The sequence below is a fragment of the Equus quagga genome, chromosome 7 (genome assembly GCF_021613505.1).
Source record: "Equus quagga isolate Etosha38 chromosome 7, UCLA_HA_Equagga_1.0, whole genome shotgun sequence".
NCBI classification, from domain to species: domain Eukaryota; kingdom Metazoa; phylum Chordata; class Mammalia; order Perissodactyla; family Equidae; genus Equus; species Equus quagga.
In genome coordinates, this window is record NC_060273.1 from 75,794,039 (window position 1) to 75,809,403 (window position 15,365).

The window sequence follows — 15,365 nt, forward strand, 5'->3', positions numbered from 1 at the left end:
CTGCTTGCTTACCACTCTGCCCAAAAGGGGTCGGAATCAGTGACCAAGCCAATGGTAGAATGAGAGAACCCAGAGTGTATAAATAGAACTTGGACTTTTTTAAAAGTTTTAATCTAGTTGCTCTAGAAATTGTTAATAAAGTAAGTCTGGTTTTAGCCTGCTACCACGGAAGTTTCTTCCTGAGACAGCAAGTTTTAGGGCATCTAAAAATGTCTCATTTTCTCCCTTGGACAAGCACATTTACATTTTTGTTTTCAAAATCAAAACCACACTTGCTGTTTTATAAAATTTTGGAGCCAATTTAATAGTTCCATTGGCCTTAGAGAAAGTATTGGAATCTCAGAAAGGAGCACAGAACTAGCATATTATAAGGAGTTGCTAGGGTAAATATGTATTTTTTATGACATCCTTGGGAAAATGAACACCTAACAGCCACGGACTTGCAACGTGCTTGTGCCTATTATAACTTACAGCCTACACTGATGCCTTCTCGCCACTAAGAAATGTTCAAAGTTCCTTGGCTAGAAAAAGCATAGGAGATGAGGCAAGGCCTGTTTGAAGTTAACTTTTCTCTGGAATAATAATACAGAGCATAACAAGTAATGCTTTCCAGAGGATGCGAAGATTAAAATGAGAGATGCTAAATCCTCTTCTGTTCCCTACCATCCAACACTTAAATATTACTCCATGGTCCTTTATTATGCCCCCACTAAAATACCCAAGTTGATATTATTTGCAACTGCCTATACCTTTCCTTCTGATTTGGCACCTATTCTGTAACTTTTATCATGAATCTCAATTTAGGTAAAATTCTTCATGGCCCTCTCTTCAAGTATGGGTTGAGAAAAGCAAATTGAAAGACTATAAAGTAAAATTACTTGCCCCTCTTAATCCTCATGAACTGAGTCAGAAGACAGCAGGAGCACTGACTCAGAAACAGGACTCAGACCATTCATTAGACGAAGTCCTAATAGACCAAAAGTGTGGCTCCAAGTCTGCACGTGGTTAACTTTGCTTCCTTACGGAGGGTGCCAGAGGATGCCTCTAGTCTTTCTTCATGTCCTTGATGAGAAGGCAATTAAATGAGTAGAATATGAAGATTAGTCAAAAAACAGCAAATACGTATGACACAGCCCCTGTGAACTTGTGCTCCGACCTGCATTTACTATCTTAGGTTAAGCCGGGCCCCCACCCCCTCTTGTAAGTTGGATAACAAACAGATGTCCCCTGGTTGGGAGTTACCAAACCAACTGTTGGCTTCCCAACCCTGGAGCTTGCCTTCCTGCAAGGAGACTAAGTGGGAGCTAATCAGATATCTTTTACTTAGAAAGTATATTCACCGACTAGATTTTTCTGCCTTCAAACTTAATGTCCTTTACGTATGCCAATGCTTTTAGCCCACTTATCCCTCGCTATTTTCTAACTTTCTCTTTCCGTTCTTATGTTTGTTCTCTTTTCACAGCATAATTATTAGGAAAAAGTTTGTTCCAGGAACAATCAGAAAATAACCCAAACCTAATCAGTCAAATGACCACAATCATCCTCCTCCTCCTCCTCATAAGAAGGTAGCAAAGGTCAACCTGGTTTTAAAAGAACAGATTCTAGTAAGCTTAAAATCCTTGAGCATTCCCTCTCTGTGTTAAATCTAAACTGAAAAATCCACCTTCTCTGTTTTCCTTTTACCAAACTCCATATCCTAGTTTAAGAAAATAAGCTTTCAGGAGTTTTTTTGGAACAACTTAAATGGCAAGTTGAAAATCAAATGATTCTGACACAACAGTGATTTTGAACTGCCGATGAATATGCCATATGGGTGAAATTCTTCCTGAAGTGCATGTGGGTGTGTTTAAGGCTAGGATGCTTGGGGCAAAACACATTTCAAGCTTTTTAAAAATCCATATATTTGCAAAATCATTTGATGCCCCTTTTTGTTTAACTGATTCCAAATCTGTCCTATTTCAAGGACAGAGTCTCTGGTCTTTTCTAGACACCTTCCTTCTCTGTTTCTATGTAAGTATACTCTTTCTTATTCTCAGAGGGAGAAAATGTCAAATTCCAGAAACCTGGAGCTTATCCATACCCTTAATTCTAAAAGTAAGGCAGCAGGATGGACAGAAGAGACAGAGAAACGCATTTCCAGTGGAGTGGCTAATGTTGGATGCACCCTGTTCAACTCAAGCTGCCCACCATTGCTCCAGAATGTTTTACAGCCACACTATCCTTGATTCATTGGAAGCTTAGGGTCAAGACTTTTTTTCACGAACTGCTATCAAGCCAAGTTTTCCCAACCCCAAAATGGAACCTGTCACTGAATTTTGAATTTAAATACAAGAATACACAGTTAGCCTCACTAGCCGTCATCTTGTTGGTTTTGATTTATTGTTTTAGTATATTAAGATTACTCTGAGTCCTAATTCAGTCAAACACTCCGGAGGAGTTACATTATACAAGGGGTTTTCGGTCTAACATCAGTGTATTTAGTGTTCAGTCTGTTATCAGTAGTATTCTAGATAAGGCTCAGAATCCTTCTCAAATAGTGTTCCAAATCCTGTTACCAATCAGAGTCGGCATTTGAGATTAAATCTATTTACTGTGCCTGCCTTAGATGTTCCCTTTTCTCTTCATTAGAATTATTCACAAGTGGGCAGTCAGAATTATGATCTTTAATAACTATATGTCTCTCGCACTAGATCTGTTTTAGGATTTATCCCCGTGACTTGCCTGCTCAAGTCATTTGAAAGTTATCTTCCCAAAACTGGGTCACACATGTCAGTGCCTGGAATCACCCAGCTTTAGTAGGACGGCCACCTTCTCCCAGGTGCTCATCCTTTCCACATCACCAATCAGTGGCCTGTTGCTCATAGGAAAAGCGATAGTAAACTCCTGTGGTTTTTTCTATATTGTGACTGATAAAATCAAAGCAAATCAAGAATTTATGAAGTTATATAGAAAAAAGAAAGAGCAATAGAACATTAACTATGGTTGCTATTGACACCAGGCTAGGTGGAAAATACGGAAAACACTTTTCTAATAACAGATTATGTAGACCAAAGGCAAGAGAGTACCGCTTCTTCCATCTTATTTTCCAGCTAAGAGTCTCATCCAATCACGTGCTAACTCCCTGTGAGATGGTTCTTGCTTTCTTATGTTCCAACGTCCAATTGTTTTGTTCATCGCCTCTAAGTATTTGTATACAAACTGTAAATTTAATGAAGGCAGGGGTTTTGACGTACTCTCCTCCACATCCCCAGTGCTGAGTACGGTACCTAGCATATGTTAGACACTCAAGAAGTATTTGATGAATGAATGAACGTGAGATTTAAATAATTATTCCTTTTTGTTTCCTCCTGAGAAGTATTCAGTTCATCCTCCAACATAGTTGTTACATAAAAGCAATTTGAGGAAGAATGAACAAGTTGCTATATTGATCCAACTTGATCTTCCGAATTTGGCAAATCGCAAGAATTTACTTTGAAAGACAAAATAGGAGTTACTGATTTCCAGCCTCTCTCCCGTGTCTCTCCACTCGTAATCTTAAAACACAACACACAGATGCACACACGCATATACACTGGAACAATGGAGGCAGTTTAGAGAGCATATTATTTTGTTCTATAACAGAAACAGATTTGCACACAGCGCTACCACATTACCCCTTCAATCCCTCTGGTATCTGAGAATATTTTTGGCTAAATGGCTGGTACAGGTTAGGCCTGCCTGTCGGCTCTGGAATCAAGAAGTAGCAAAGTGGCTCCCATCAAAACAAAATCACCAGATTAATCTTGCTCGGCCGGGTACCAGTCCAACTAACCATCCGTTGGCAATTTCATAACCTTCTGAATCCATCCAAAACAAACAAAACAGTGCCTGATTCCAAAAGGAAGAAGAGGAGAAAACGAAATATTTCTGTTTCATTTACCTTTCAAAAAAAGACAAAATGTAAGCTAGGATGTAATATGAAAAGCTTGGGTTTAGTAAGATCACAGAGCTAAGTCGCTTTGGGTACAAAGTGTATATTTTTGAGTGTACCTGGTGCTTTCAAATCGGGACATTATAATAACTGAAAATTACAGGGCAGTGACGGAGCCTCACGGTTAAGAGCACAGCCTTTGAAGTTATGCAGGCCTGAGTTTGAGTTCCTGTTTTGTCACTTTCTTTCTGTGTGCCTTGAACAAATTATTTAATCTCCCTGTGCCTCAATTTCCTCAGCTGCAAAGGGGGATACTAACAGTTTCTTTTGCACATGCTTATTAAAAAATTAAATGAGATAACCTATGTTAAGCATCCACACAGTGCCTGGCACAGAGAAACCACTTAATAAATGTTTACTATTAGAGTCATGATTCTTACATTAATCCACGAGGAATGAATTTGGCAAGAAGGCTGATGGATTAAATAGAAATAGCACAGCAGTGTCTTATCACTGAGAACACAGCCTTTCTGAGAAATTAGCTGACCAGCCTGCCCAATAGCTAACTACAATTCATTTGGAATGAAATGAAGACAAATATGCCATTGTAAGAACCAGGATAGAGAATTGCTAATAAGGACGGACACAGCGGTTAGAGGAAGAAAAAAGGCAAGTCAATCCAGCGTGCTGTGGACCAAGCCTGTGGCCAGTGGTCCCAGACTAGAACATACTCTGAAAATCTTGACGGCTCCATCCAAAAGCTGAATCAGAGTCCTGAGAAGCTAAACCAGTCCTGTCACATGCCTACCCTTTGGTAGCCAACAAAATGGCGCTTGGGGAGATAGACACTCCACTTGGGAACTGACTAAGACCCTTTCCGGGACTTTCTGTGAGGGAGGGTCACAAGGTACGCTGCACTAGGGGGTCTCCAAGGTGCCTGAGATTGGATGTCCAAAGCGGAGTTCCTTCCAATGGGCAGCTCACACCACACACTGGTCAAACCTTCATTAATTTCTTTCACTTGAGATCCCACAGACACCAAGGTGGAGATGCCCTGGTCTCATGGAGCTCCCAGCTCAGGGAGAGGGTGTCTGGACTGGTGTGACAGTACAGGGTGATGGGTGCCCTGGTAGGGATATGTACAGGGTATTTGTGGAGCTCAAGAAGGAAACATTTCACCCACCTTGGAGGTGAAGAGGCTTCTTGGAGAAAACATGTAGGGTGGGACATGAAGAATGAATAGGCAACAGAGGTCCGTGTGGGAGAGGAGGAGAGAGGAAAGAGTTCGGCCAAAGGGCCAGAGGAAGAGCGAGAGCACGGCATGTTTGAGAGATTAAAAAATGGTCTGTGCAGCTGCAGCAGGGAGTGTGAGCACACTCATCTTTGTGATGGATATCCAACATTAATTTGCACTTGCTCTGTGCCAGGCCCTGCGACAGGCAGACCCATTATGAGTATTAGCTCATTAAATCTGCACAGCAATCCTAAGAGCTAGAGACTATGGTTCACCTCATTTTACTGATGGAGGAACTCTGAACTAGAGAGGCTGGGATTCGAGGTATTCAACCTGAGCCGAAGGTCTCACATCCTGTAAGTGAGCTGAGATTCCACCCGGGCAGTCGGGCCCGAGGGCTCCCACCCTCAGCCGCTGCATCTTCCTGAAGGCGTGGAGTCCCGCCACCACGTGGCAGCTCACCAGGAGTTTTAAGACACAGTGGATTGGAAAGTGGCTTTGTGTAGAGGTTTATGTCTATGGTTTGCCTGACGTTATTGCAAAATAATTTGTCCACCAAAAAAAAAAAAAAAACTCTCCAAATACGTTTCTGAGTGATAGAAAGTATGACCACATGTTTTTACTTCTACATAATTTTTACACAGATTTTACCTCTAGAATTGGACTCCCAATTCTCGCAAAGTCTTAACTGAGACTATTTTGAAATCCTTCAGCTAGAAAAATGGCCTCATCTGAGAGGGCTGTTGCATCTGAGTTCCAGGCAAACTTTCTACGTGTACCCGAAGCTGGAATTCTGTCCAAAGGCCAGGGGCAGGAAGCTTTCTACCTAGACACTGATCTTCCAGGTGGCCGTTTGAGAAAGAAGAAAAGTAACTACGTATATATAACTTTTCTACACATAATAGCCAACTAGAATATTGGCCTCTGCTGAAGTCCTACGACACCTGGCACAGCATAGTAGATGATCAAAGAAACACTGGGAATGAATGAAGATATAAGAGCATAAATAAATAAATGGAAGAAGTTTACGCTATTTATTCATTCCTTGGCTTTCTCCTTAACTTGGGGTATGATAGCGTAAGGAGAAACGTCTCTGACTAGGGTCAGGAGTTGTAAGAACAGATACAACTTCTATGACCACAACAATCATATGATCTCAAAGAGGGATTTGTACATCCGCATTCACAGCAGCGTTATTCACAAGAGCCAAAAAGTGGAAGCAATCCAAGGGTCCCATCATACAATGGACTATTACTTGGCCTTAAAAAGGAAGAAAATTCTGACATACGCTACAACTTGGATGAATCTTGAAGACATTATGCTAAGTGAAATAAGCCAGTCAGAAAAAGACAAATACTATGTGATTCCACTTCTATGAGGTACCTAGAGTAGAAAAATTCATAGAGACAGAAAGTACGATGGTGGTTGCCAGGCACTGGGGGAAGCAGAGAATGTGGAGTTATTGTTCAGTGGGTAACGGACTTTCAGCTTTGCAAGATGAAAAGAGTTCCGGAGACAGATGGTGGTGACGGTTGCGTAACAATGCAAATGTGCCTAATACCACTGAACTGTACACTTAAAAATGGTTAATATGGTAAATTTTGTTATGCGTATTTCACCACAGTTTTCAAAACTTTTTAAATGAAGGCAGAATAAAGACATTTTCAGACAAAAAATAATGCAAACTATTATAGTATAAGTATAGCTTATGATATTATTCCAACATATACTTTATATAATATATAACTGTACTATGATGATTATTATCCTACCTAACATCTACTTTATACACTACATTATAATGTAATGAGAATATATCAATAATACTAATTGCTATTATAGCTAACGTCTACTGAGCTCTTCCTATGTGCCAAAATCTGTTCCAGCTATTTTTTGCTTTATATATTTATAATAATACTATGAGGCAGCTACTATGATTTTCTCCTACTTACAGATCAGGAAAGTGGGGTAAAAGGATGTTAAATAACGCTCCAAAGGCACACAGCTAATAAATGAAGCTGTGATTATTCTGAAGGAATAGCTGAAGGGTGGTAGCCTTATGGCTAATGGAGGATGCTTGACGCACCTGACCAGTGTTTAGATTAGCCAGACCAGAGGTCCCAGCAGTTTACAACCTCACACCAAAGTTCTCCAGGCCCAGCTGATCAGTAATAATAGTAACATAAAAGGGGTTCCCAGACGCCTGGTACCAAAGTGAGGAGTTTAGATGTATTATCTTGTCCAATCTTCCCAAGAACCAGAGGAGATAGGGGCCACTATCATCCCCATTTTTCAGATGAGGAAGCTGTGACATGGAGAGGTGAAGAAACTTGCCCAAGCCCACACAGCTAATAAGCGGTGGAGCCAAGACGTAAACCCAGGCAGTCTCAGGCTCAGCTCGGTGCGTGGACCACAATGCCAGAGTGTCTTCATTGGTGATCTGAAATCTAACTTCTTGGTTTTATTCTTAATAATTGTAATAGGAGTTAATATTTATCGAGCACTCACCGTATCCTGAGCTAAATGCTTCCTCCTGGGTCCAAAAGGACCCTCTGAGGGAGGTAGAGTCATGAGAAGAAAATGGCCCAGGGTCTCCCCACTAGCAAGGGGTGGAACCAGGATTCAAATCCAGGTGGTCTGATTCCAAAGTTGCCCTCCTTGAGACGTCACCCCTGCCTCCTCAGAGTGGCAGTCTCCAGCAGCATCCCCCAGGAGCTAAATGCAGACTTTGAGACCCTACTCCAGGCTGAATGAAAGAGAATCGGCATTTTTACAAGCTCTCCAGTGATTGATTCACGTGCACATCAAAACTGGAGAGATGCTGGACTGCATTTCCCTCCCTTCCGCAAAGTCAGGCCACAGGATACAGCAGTAAACAGCATAGACAAGGTCCTGCCTTCCAACAGCCTCCAGGCTAGTAGAGGGAGGGGAAACAGGCCAGAAAGAAGGAGAGGAAACGATAACGAAAGGAGCTAAACCCAGGGTGCTTCTAAAGAGGCAGATTCCTGGTCTCCACCGGAGACTCACTGAGCCTGAGGCTCTGGGGGTGGGCGCTGGAAATCCGTTTTAACAAGGCACTTCATATGCTCTCTAACATTTCAGGGCCCCTGTTCTCCCCGGTAAGGCTTGGGAAGAAGCAGAGAAGGACACCAGCATCTTTCTTACTTTTCTTATCACCCCACACCTTGGGGCCGGAGAGGTAGACTGCAAGAAACGTCTCCCATAGGCTGGCCAACAGATGATCAGAAGATGAGGAATTGAATTTGGCCCCTCTCTGCGCATTAATTTAAAACATTGAATCCCAGAGATCCACATGATGCTACTTAATATGGCGCACAAGCCTGCAGGCACTCCCAGTTGACCCTGGGAGTATGGAATGGTCCCTATGGAAACGGTTCTCACTTCTGAGCCTGCCTTTGCCTGTCTGTTACACAGCAAAGCCCATCGCCCCAGCACCCTCAGGACAGGTCTAACATGACAGCGGCAGCCAGGCCCTAGGCAGACACTAACCAATGCCATGAGTACATCCCAACCAGGAACCAATTCTCATCTGAGATTCTGGCCGGATGCCTGGCTCCTAAGGAGTCTCATGCACAAATCATTTATTAGCAACTCTGACACTCTCCCATTACTGATGGCAGCTAGCCAGCCTCAACGGGAGGAACTAGGAGAAGAAATTCAGGCAAATTATTCCCAAGACTTGGAGTTTGAAAAGACAAAATCCAAAGAACCAAGAGGAAAGGAATAAGATAGATAACTTGCCTTTTTCCAAACAGTAATGAGAACCATAACAAACATGTACAAGTACTTACTACAAGCTAGGCGCGGCACTGAGGAGTCAACCTGTCTCATTCAATTCTCCCAACAGCCCTGTGAAGTGGATCTTGTTTTAATTATCCCCATTGGACACAGAGTTGTAAAGCTGTCACTTTACAGGGAAAGAGTGAAAGAAGAAAAGAAGACAAAGCGGGGAGAGAGGGAAGGAGGGAGGGAGAGGAAGGGAAGGAGGAAGGAAGGGAGAAAGGAAGGGAGCGGAAAAATGGGCAGAGCCCTCAGCTTTCTCCTGAGATAGAAGGAAAAATGACTGTGGGAGACCTAAAGCAAAGGGAATTTCTCTGAGGATCAGGAATAACATGAATGGATCTGACTTTTTACCTTAATTTGGAACAATTGGAATCCTCAAGAGATTGACTTGTTTCGTTTTCTGTAAACCCAGGGAAAAAGAAGTTGGCTGAATTTTAACCACCTCCAAATAATAAACACACACACACAGAGTGTTTGTTTTCCTGATTATAACTTCTTGGGACTGAATGGAAAATTTGGCATTCCGATTAACTGTAGCTTACAGTAAAATAGCACTAAATGGGTGTTTTATATGCCCTTTGTTCCTCATTCTCTTTGGAAGATTGTCAAGAGGTTAATGAAACTAAAACTTTGGGATTTAGATCTTTCATAACCGGAAACAAGAGCCTCTCCAGCCTTAACAACTGGAAGCAACTGCACTTCTTTGAGCCTGTGGGATGCGCCAGGCACTGAGGTGGGTGCTGGGCGTGCATTGTCCCACTGAATCCTCTCAGCAACCCTGCACTGAAGATGTGATTAATATTTCCACCTTACAGATGAGGTAACTGAGGCTCCATGAGGTTATATAACTTACATAAACAGTAAGTGGAGGAGCTAGAATAGGAACCCAGGTTGTTGGACTCCAGAGCCTCCCCTTTTAAGCAGTGCGTGAAACACTAACCTATAATAATGTTAGCACAAAAATTTGTTCTTTAAATTAGCCAAATTTGTTGCCTGGCATTCTTTAGAAATACAAAAAATGCATTTGGCTAATTGTTTTTGCATGGGTTTACAGGCAATGGCTCAGAAAGCCATCTTCCCTCTTTTATCAGAGTGCTTTGACCTCCACCCGGGGCGCTGAGGGAATGCCTGTGATTCCAGAATGTTATCAAGGAGTCATTGTGCCACTCAGTCATTCAACCATCTCTCCCCAGCCTCCATGGGAAGTGCACATTTCCCACACAGGTCCATTGGGCGTGGCAGATTGCCCCACAAGGTTGATGCATTATTCGTTCAACATATTTTAACCGACTGCCATGTGCCAAGTGCCATGCTGGGCACTTCACGTGCTATTATTCTTTAATTCTCAAAAATACCCTGTGAGGTAGGTGTCATTAGTCTCCCTATTTTATAGATGGAGAAATAGAGATTCGGAGTGGTTAACCACAGCTGGGATTCTCACCAGGCCTGTCTGTTGACTCTCGAGCCTGCTCTCTCAAGCATTATGAAATAGCAACCATGAAAAGATAGACTTGGTACCCACCCTGGAGAAGCCATCACACCAACAGAGGAGATGTATATGAAGCCACTATTGCCCAACTAATTATTTCATTACCGTTATGGAAAGAACTACATAGTTAAAGTAGAGTGCCCTGTGCATGTGTTGAACACGAGGAATTGACCTGGGGGATAAAGAAATCTTCCTTGAGAAAGTGATGGTTCAGTTGACAGCTAAAGTGAGTAGGAGTCAACCAGGAGAGGAGAAAAGGAAAAAGCGTTTCAGATAGAGGGGATCAGCATATTTGAAGATCCTGACTTATTAAGAAATACTGGCGTATTGGAGGGAATGAGTGATAGAAGATGAAAGAACCTTTTGAAACAATCGTCTACAGTCCTCATCCCTTCTCTTATACTTCTTTGTGTTATTCTCTCTACTAAGAGAGGAACGAGCCTCAGGTTAAACCCACCCACTATCAAATTCCTCAAAGTGTACCCAGAGTTGCCTAACAGACATTTAACACATCATTGATAAATGAATGAAATGAGTGGATGAATGTGTGAAAACTATTTGGTCCAAAGTCAAGCAATGTACTAGGGAGGAAAAAAATCCATGAAATCAATTTTTTATTTCACATAGATACATGTTTAATAGGTGGTTTTTCTAAGAGTCAGCTACAATTTTTTTAATTATATGAACTAATGAGGAAAGAATAGCCTTTTTAACAAACAATGCTAAAAAAAAATGGACATCCACATGCAAAAGAATGAAGTTGGACCCCTCCTTTACATCTAACACAAAATTGACTTAAAATGGATCATAGGCTTAATGTAAGAGCTAAAACTATAGCACTCTTAGAAGAAAACGTAGGTGTAAATCCTCGTGACGTTGGAATAGGCAACAGTTTCCTACATATGGCATCTAAAGGACAAGCAATCAAAAAAATAAACAAATTGCACTTCATCAAAATTAAAAATGATTATACCTCAAAGGACACTACCAAGAAAGCAAAAAAAAAACCCTCAGAATGGAAGAAAATATTTGCAAATCATATATATCTGACAAGAGACTTGTATCTAGAATATATAAAGAACATTTACCACTCAACAATGGAAAAGAAATAGCACCATTGTTAAGTGAGCAAAAGATTTAAATAGACATTTCTCCAAAGAAGATATACAAATAGCCAATAAGCACATGAAAGATTCTCATCATTAGTCATTAGGAACAAGAAAATCAAAACCCCAGTGAGACACCACTTTGCACTCGTTAGGATTGCCATAATAAAAACAATAACAATAATAACAAATGTTTGGCAAGGATGCAGAGATTAGAACATACATTGCTGATGGGAATGTAAAATGATGCAGCCACTTTGGAAAACAGTTTGGCAGCTCCTCCAAATGGTAAACATAGAGCTCATAGGACCCAGCGATTCAGCTTCAAGGTGTCTACCTAAGAGAAATGCAAACATGTGTCTACATGAAAACTTGTACATAAATGTTCACAGAGGCATTATTCAAAATAGCCAAAAGGTAGAAACAACCTAAACGTCCATCAACTGATGAATGGATGAGCAAAATGTATTATACCCATATAAAGGTATATTATACACCAATAAAAGAAATGAAGTACTGACACATTCTACAGCATTGATGAAACTTGGAAACATTATGCTAAGTGAAAGAAGCAAGTCACTCAGGACCACATTTTGTGTGATTCCATTTATATGAACTGTCCAGAAGAGGCAAACCCACAGAGATAGAAAGTAGAACAGTGGTTGCCTGAGGCGGGGACAGGGAATGGGGAGTGGCTGCTAATGGGGATGAGGTTTCTTTGAGGGGTGATGAAAATGTTCTAAAATTGATTGTGGTGATGGTAGCACAACTCTGTAAACATACCAAAAACCATTGAATTGTGCACTTTAAATGAGCGAATTTTATGGTATGTGAATTATATTTCAATAAAGGTGTAAAAGAAAGGTATATGAACTAGAACTAGCATCCCAACTCTCGAACTGACTAAAACTGTTTTTTCTTTTCATTTTTCACACTCAGCTGCTGAGGAAAGGCTCTGATATGGCGTGTCTTTCCACCTCTCTCGCTCCCATAAAAAGCGCTCCTTCCAAGATATATACGGCAGGAATGAAGATTGGATCAGGTCTTCTCAACTTTGTTCATTCGCAGGTCTACAGTCATAATTGTCTTCTGACTAATGAGCCCCGAAGCCCTACAGAATCCTGAATTATTCAAAGAAAATTAAAATATTTTCCCTCTCCTGTATCTCCAAGACTTCTCCCCACCCCCCAAAACAGTCTGTGAACAGAAAGCTTGAAATAAATTTTCTTCTTAGTTGGCGCTAAGCAGAACAGCCAAAACGGCAACAATAAAACCAACCCATTTCCCAAGAATTCTAGTTATGTGGCTTTTTGCTATAGTCGCAGCAGCGTCTTTTAGGCCGACTTTGGCCGCAGTATGAGGAATTTAGGTTACACAAAAGTCATTCTCTTAGGAGCATTGCTGAACAACGGGCTATTGAGCAAGCATGTAAGTTTTCCATCTGTGGACATCGTTTTTTTCAGTTTCTTTAAAGATTTCTATCTGTGAAGTCCAAACTCCAGTAGGTTTGGTCGCCCCATAAAGTAAGAGGGTGAACAGAATTTTTTATAATCCCCCTCCATTCCTATTACAATTTTCAATAGTTTCCTTTTAACTATCAGTGCTTGCGAGCCCTCCTCTGTTTTACTGTTGTTCATTTTTAGCTTAATGACCACCTCATTGTATGCATCATCTCTCTGAAAATTTCGGGGAAGAGCCATGTGAGAGAAATGCGCTTTTGGAATTTAGAACAGTACATTATGTGTATACTTTTATATTACGTTCCATTTGTGCTGCTCCCCCGGCATTAGCCAAGCTCAGTGGCAAACTGAAATGGCCGCGATGTTTTCCATTTGGAAAAGATAGCGTATTTAGCAGATACATAATAGCGTTTGTTGTCTTTACCATTAAACATAGTTTGATGTCTTTGCCTCCCAAACCAGTTTTAAGCATCAGCCTACCAAGTTTGAGCTATTTGTCCAAGAAGATTATAACCTCGATGCTTTTATTTTCAAAAAAAGCCTCTTCTTAACCCTGAAAAACTGACAAGCTTATCAGAAAAGTTTTGTCTTTAAGTTTTAAGTTACTATTTTTAGTACCAATAGAGTCTCTAGCAGAGAGTCATAATAACAGCAAATATTTATTAAACTCTCACAATGGCACAGCCACTGTTTAAAGATACAAATATAAAGATAACTAACTTAACCCCCACAACCCCGAGACAGGCACTATTATTAGCCCTATTTTACACGTCAGAAAATGGAGATAGAGAGAGATGGAACAACTTGCCCGAGCTCGCACACCTGACAGGTGGCAGAACTGGGATCTAACTTGGGAGACTGGCACCCAGGCCACTACACCTGGTAGCAGGAGCTTAATAAACCTCTTTGAGTGAACAAGTGCAGGATATAGAGCAACAAAAGAAATCTATGACAGCGAAATTCCATCTACTCATCTCCACCCATCTTTTCCAAGCATGTGCCCTCCAGGAAGCCTCCCCAGATTGCTAGAATAGAAAGAACATTGTTCTTTCATCCTTCCTCCCTGTTCTTTCACCTCCTTCTTAGTTGTGGAGAGACTTTTCCAGGGGATGTGTTTATAGAGAGAAATATGTGCTTACAAAGCAAGCCAGTTCCCAGGAACCCACACATCAGTGAGCCAATGCATAAGGTCAATTTATTCTTTGACTCATTATGACCATAAGAATAAAACAGAAGAAGTCTGGTAAAGCAGATATGGACAGCAACACTTCTGCAGCCGCCCAGATTTCTGACACTGGGTTTTAACCTTATCTGTTCCTAGCATTTGAATGACACCAAGCTTGCATGATTAAAATAGGACTTTATTAACTAATTTGAAACCCTCTCTTTTGTTCCTTGCTAATTAAGGAGACAAATTCACCAGGCTGCTTTCTGACGTTCCAAACCAGAAGTCAATATTTCAGGTCAAAAGCATTCGGCACATCTAAACCTTATAGTGGTGGCAGCATCCTTCTTCACTGAACACATCATAGCCGCCTTGGTCATTTATTCAGAAGGGTCAGGAGACATACGACAGCTGAATGATCTGACGGAATGGCTGCACCAACACTGGAAAGAAGCGAAGAGGAGTTAAACGGAGCTAACTGAGCTCACGGGAAAGGAACGAAAGCCCAGTGACTTTGCCTCACCTGTTGAGAAATTTCGACAAAGCCTCATTTTGAGCCACACGCTGAAGGGGCTGAACATGAGAGTTTACATACATTTAGGTCATGTAATCTTCCCCACAGTCCTATGAGATTACCTTATTATCATTAAAAAGAAGGAAAGTAGAGCGAAGATTTGAAACTTTTGAGCTCTAAAACCCTTGTTTTAACCGTTACGACTCTCCTACATGAACATATATCTGAGCATGAAGACAGAACCTTTCTGGAACCAATTCGACTCATTTCAACAGGCTCCTCAGTAGGATTTTATAGGCAGTGAAAACCCATAGATCCAAACCATTTCTCTCAGGAGCCTGATTTTCCCCCAGTCTGGGCTTTGGGAGTAAGGTATTACTTCTAGAACAACCCAGTTAAATGTAGACAGGAGATAATAAATTATAGGTGATAACAAATTTAGATATAGGAAATGATAAATTATTGTATGTTCTTGTATTGTTTTATTACAACTCTTGTGCCATATTACACTTGGGTAATAAAATTTGGTTGTTAGTGTTCCAATGCTGCATAATGCATCAGATTTCAAAATCTTTTCGGCAACATTATTTCATTTGATCATTGTGACAACCTTATGAGGTTGGCAGATAGGAGACTATTATTCCAGTTCCTTGGAATGAAAACCCAGGCTTTGTATTCCCAGA

At 41.1% G+C, this 15,365-nt stretch overlaps 1 long non-coding RNA gene across 1 annotated transcript in view; it reads left to right on the forward strand.

The window, feature by feature from the left end:
• The window catches only part of LOC124242903 (uncharacterized), a 54,482-nt gene extending 41,671 nt beyond the window's left edge, over positions 1-12,811 (forward strand). The window contains exon 3 of the long non-coding RNA XR_006889539.1: positions 12,483-12,811. This is a non-coding gene — a long non-coding RNA (uncharacterized LOC124242903). The remainder of the gene's footprint in view (positions 1-12,482) is intronic.
• Positions 12,812-15,365: the final 2,554 nt, after the last annotated feature.